Consider the following 6,000-nt stretch of genomic DNA (forward strand, 5'->3'; position numbering starts at 1 on the left):
TTCCTTCTCCTTCTTATCCTCCTCCATTCTCTCTTCTAGATCCCTCTCTATAATCTTTGCCTATTCCCTGCCACCCGCACTCCTATTACACTCTCCCCTCTATCTCACCGTATGTCTATGCCGCCTGCTCCTGATCCTCTACCGCTCTCTACTCTCTATATCACCCACTATTCTATGGCTCAACCACCCGTCTACCGCCCAACCCTTTCATTCTCTCCTTTCCCTATTCCTTTCCTCCCCACTCGCACTCCACTCTCCCCTAATTCTCCTACGCCTCCACTACCTCCTCCCTACACTCTCTATCCTCTACTCACTCTACACTCCCAGTTTTCCGCCTATCTATACTCTCTCTCACTACACGTGGCACCTGCCAATCTACCGGAAACGGAAGTCCGGGAAATAAAATAAAAGCCGTTAATAAGTGGACTTACAGAAAAATATTTAAAAAAGATTTTAATTTACATTTCCACCAACCGCGCAAAGATACATGTCAAAAATGCGACTTATTAAACATCAAAATTAAAGCATCGAATGATGATGAAGAAAAGAATAAGCTTACAGAAGAACACGATGTCCATTTAAGACTAGCAGAATCAGCTAGAAAGTCACTAAAACAAGATCAGGAATAAGTATCACGTAATTCAGATTATTATTTCGCTTTTTCGTTCGACTTGCAAAAAGCATTACCTTATCCAAAGTTGACTACTTCAGTAGCATATTATAAACGCAATATGTACGTTCTAAATTTGGGTATTCACAATTTTCAGAACGATAATGTTCACATGTACGTTTGGGATGAAACTATTGCATCAAGAGGTGCTCAAGAAATAGCTTCATGCATCCTAAAACATGTTAAAAATTTAAGAAGTGAAAGACACATTATAGCTTACAGTGACATGTGTGCAGGGCAAAATAGAAACATTAAAGTAGCTTTAACGTGGCTAAAAATTGTCCAAACTGTTGAAAATAATGTGGAAATCATAGATCACAAATTTTTAATATCAGGACATTCGTTTTTACCAAATGATAGAGATTTTGGCGTGGTAGAAATGTCATTAAAAAAAAATAATTTACTGTTTGTCCCCCAAGATTATTACAATATTATCAAAAAGTGTCGGAAAGGTAATAACTTTATTGTAAATGAAATGAGACAAGATTTTATATCAACAAAATTATTAGAAGACGCAATTTTTAAAAGGGTAAAGAATTCTAACGGAGAATCAATAAACTGGTTAAAAATATGTTGGATGCGTTTTGTCAGAAATGAACCGTATAAAATTTTCTATAAGATATCAATGAATGAGAATGAAAATTTTAAAGTCCTGAATTTATTACCACGTCGGGGTAGACCAAGAAAGTTCGAAAATATTGTATTGTAGGTCACCGGGCTTTACAGATAACTCGATGTGCTTATTAAGCTCACTTTATTTCCAAAACCTCTCGAGCGACGTGCGTTCCCTCATACAATCCGTCGCCATTCTCTTTTTCCCCCACCACTCGCCTCTCATCAGCCCACGCAGGGCCTATGGTGCCGCCTGGCCCCCGCGTGCTACAGCGGCCATTCTGACAGGGTTTGGTCCCTCAAACCAATCTTAATATTGCACATTGAGCAAAATAGTCAACTTAAACGAATAAGCATTGTAGCTGATCAGAGTTTCTTATAAAAAGATAAATAAAAATGAAACGATCGGCGCGTAAAATAGTAATGGTAAACATGAAATTCAGACATTCGCCGATAACATAAATAATGAAAGGATGGTGTCCTACATAATATAATAGTGCCAGTTAACTTGAATAAATTATATCTATAACATAACTAAAAAAAGTATAAATATCCCGTTCAGGGATCTGCGACCACTTGCCACGGACGGAGATTGTTAACGTCCCACGTACCGCTGTATAATCGCTGGGTGTTCTGACATCCCGCTGGATCAGAAACAACGTATCTATCGTTACGCAGTACCCTAGAAATCTCGTAGGGACTCCGAAATTGAGGAATCATTTTCTTGTTTATTCCGGGTGTGCTTTCGAAGTTACGGATCATCACCAGATCCCCCTTTTCATATTTCTTTGGTGTCTTATGTCGGCTGTCATAGTCTCTTTTCTGACGCTGCTGCGAAAGATGAGTGCGCTGCGCTGCCTGGTCACGAATGATATCGAGATCTCTAGTGGGTGGACTAATAACGGCCTGAACAACGTCTTTGAGACGGTCGACGCAAGGGCCTCGTTGGTTAATACCAAAAACAAGCTGACTGGGAGTCGTACCCGTAGACCGATTGACAGTGTTATTGATAGCGTACTCTATTTCGGGCAATACTTTATACCACTGACGACCTTCTCTCAAATCCGATAGTTTAGCCATACAAGGAGCTATGATCCTATTGATGCGCTCCGCCTGCCCATTGGCTTGTGGCGATCCCACCGCGATCTTAATGTGCTGGATCTCCTGATCCTTAAGGAAATCTTCAAACTCCTGTGAGGTGAAAGCACTTCCGCGATCGGAAATGATTGTCTTGGGCTTGTTGTAAGTCTGGAAGAATTGCTGCAAGCAACTAATAGCTTCCCTTGCATTAGTACTTTTCGTAGGAAACAACCTAACGAACTTGGAAAAAGCATCTACAATTAATAATATATATTTCTTTAACGACACTCGATTATCTACTGGACCATAATGATCAATATGGATGGTTTCGAACGGAAGATTTCCTTTAGGAATCGGATGCAAATGTCCCTCTCGCTTACCGCTTACAGGCGAAAATGATATACACTTCAGACAGTGCCGCACATGTTCCTCACACCTCTCCCGTATTCGCGGGAACCAATACGTTCGTCGAATAGCATCAATCATCTTTCCGGAGCCGACATGGCCCATCTCGTTGTGATAACGGTACAGAACGTGTCTTACCATTGGTTCTGGCACAACAAATAAGAGATCGGTACCCTGCTTCTTGTATACCAATCCGTTTCGCAATTCGTAGTTCGGGTCCTCTGTCGTTTCTAGTTTTCTGGCAATGTCCCTTATCGTGGGGTCTCGGCATTGCAATACTGTGAGGTTCCATTCAAATGGGTTGTCTTCAACCACCAACACTCCGAAAGATCTACTCAGCGCGTCTACATGGCCCATTTTCGTTCCTGGTCGATGTACTACTTTAAAATCGAAATTCTGGAGTTCAAAACTCCATCTTGCTATCCGAGCATTAATATCGCGTTTTTCTAAAGTCTGGGTCATAGCACTGCAATCCGATACAATAACAAATGGTATATCTTGCAAATAAACTCGAAACCTACGCACGGCGTACACTATGGCCAACGTTTCCAGCTCAAAGTGGTATCGCGCTTCAACCTCGGTGGTTCGACGGCTAAAATAGAACACAGGGTGCATTTTCCTATCGCTGCTGCATCATCAGAATTGCCCCAAACCCATGAGCACTAGCATCACAATGGAGTTCTGTATGAGCTTTTGGATTGTAAACGGCCAAAATCGGGGCCTCCACTAACCTATTCTTTAATGTTACAAACGCTAGTCTTTCTTCCTCTCCAAATTTAAAAGTAATATCTTTTTTTAACAAACTAGAACAATACAGGCGCGCGCTACGCGCGCGCTATTTATTTCTTCCATTTATACTGCATATATATATATATATATATATATATATATATATATATATAAGAGAGAACCTGAAAGAAATACATATGAGGTCCGACATGACCTCAAATGTCATTTAAACTTAAACAAGATATGGGTACCTCTGAGAATGAAAGCTATTCAAAAAATTTTGTATCGATAAAAATTATTTATTTTAACAAAGCGCATTGGGTAGTGACCTTAATCTTGACTACGACCATATATATATATATGGTCGTAGTCAAGATTAAGGTCACTACCCAATGCGCTTTGATATATACCATATATATATATGGTCGTAGTCAAGATTAAGATCACTACCCAATGCGCTTTGTTAAAATAAATAATTTTTATCGATACAAAATTTTTTGAATAGCTTTTATTTTCAGAGGTACCCATATCTTGTTTAAGTTTAAATGACATTTGAGGTCATGTCGGACCTTATATGTATTTCTTTCAGGTTCTCTCTTGAATATTATATATTTAAAAAAAAAATTTTTTTCTTAATCGCGAAATCTTAATCGCTCACAATTTCAATCGTCTACTTACACTTAGGGCCGGTTGTTCCAACTTCTTGGTAAATTTTACCCGATAAGTAGCCTATTTTCGTCTTTTTTTTAGAACTTATCTAAAAAAAGACGAAAATATGCTACTTGTCGAGTAAAACTTACCAAGAAGTTGGAAAAATTGGCCCTTAATCGTGTACTTACACTTATAATCACAGTTAAATTCGGAATGGCAAGTTCTCATCGATACAAAATTTATATCGTTATCTCCTACCGTAGATGTAGCTAGACTTACGTTTTGGGGTAAGTTAAAAATATTATATCTTTGATCTTGAAAACGAAAGAACCTCTATACAATATAAATCATTGTAATTCCATTGTAGCAATTGCAAAATTGCAATGAAACATTACAAAGAGGTTGCTACAATGTAATTACACAGAAAAATCCACAAATCGTCAACACAATTGCAAGATAACAAACATTTCAAAAAAAATTTTTAAATCAAAATTGTGCAATTATATTTTTTTAGAATAAAATATATAGAAAAAATACAAACTATAGGTAATAAACTAAATTATTTAAATTTTACTTATTTCAGCCTTATAATTGTTTAAATATTACAAAATCAATTTATATAAAAAAGTAAGATCCATTTTAAGAGCTTTATTTAAAAAAAAATGAAATTTTTAATCTTCAAATCTCTAAAATATAAAACTTTTAACTATAAAAATTATAAAGTTTCAATATGTAATAAAAATAAATATAAAAAATAAATATAATACATAATTAACATTTGCTCAAAATCATTCAATTTTTTTATATGTGATAACTTTTCATATAGTATATAATTTTTCACAAATTGATAACTCAAGTATATAAATTAATAAATATCTCATACTATATAGTACATTACAATAAAATGGAATAAAAATGGAAATCCAGACATTTCTTCTTAATAAATTAAATTGTAAAAAAAGTATTATAATACTTTTACATTTGATATGATGCAACAAAAATATTGATTACGCTGTATATATAACTGTGTATATAATAATAATAATGAAAAAACTATTATAAGTATGATGAAGTAAGCACACACACAATAGACATAAAAATAAATAAAGTATAAATATACAATCATATAAAATTATAATATATAACATAGATGTATATAAAACAAAACATGATATTGTAAATTTATTATAATGAAAAAGTTGTAGAACATCAAACAAAAAATAATATTAATACATAAAAATAACATCATAAACTCAGGTACTTTGTTTTTAATTTGAACTATTGAAAAGAATGTGAAGTAAATCGAAATGTATAGAGCTCTATTACTTCTATTTGAATAATTGAAATATATTTGTATCAGAACCTGTGAAAAATTTCAATTATACTCTTCATTATTTAATATAGTATTTATATACTTATTTTGTATAATATAATTTACATATTATATGATTGCATATTCACTTTACACACGTTATACATATTTAAATGAAACATTTGTTAATATATAAAATCAAAATTAAATTTGTTTATTCTATATAATTTAATATTGAATTTTATTGCAATACTTTAGTTTATAACTCCTTTCTCAATAATATAATAATTAATATAAATTAAGTAATACAATATATAAGTTTTATAATATTATTAAGCTTTAAAATAAGAATTATTTTAATTTTCTTTAAATAAATATTATTATATTTTTTATAAATTTTAATAAATTATTTATCATATTTATCATAAAATTATTTATCATAAAATAAGTTCAATATTAAAACATAAATTATTTTTATGTTTTAATATTGAACTTATTTTTCGTTTGGTCTTCTACAACTTTTTCATTATAATAAATTTCT

This window comes from Camponotus floridanus, unplaced genomic scaffold (genome assembly GCF_003227725.1).
Source record: "Camponotus floridanus strain SB8 unplaced genomic scaffold, Cflo_v7.5 scaffold123, whole genome shotgun sequence".
In the NCBI taxonomy this organism is placed as follows: Eukaryota; Metazoa; Arthropoda; class Insecta; order Hymenoptera; family Formicidae; genus Camponotus; species Camponotus floridanus.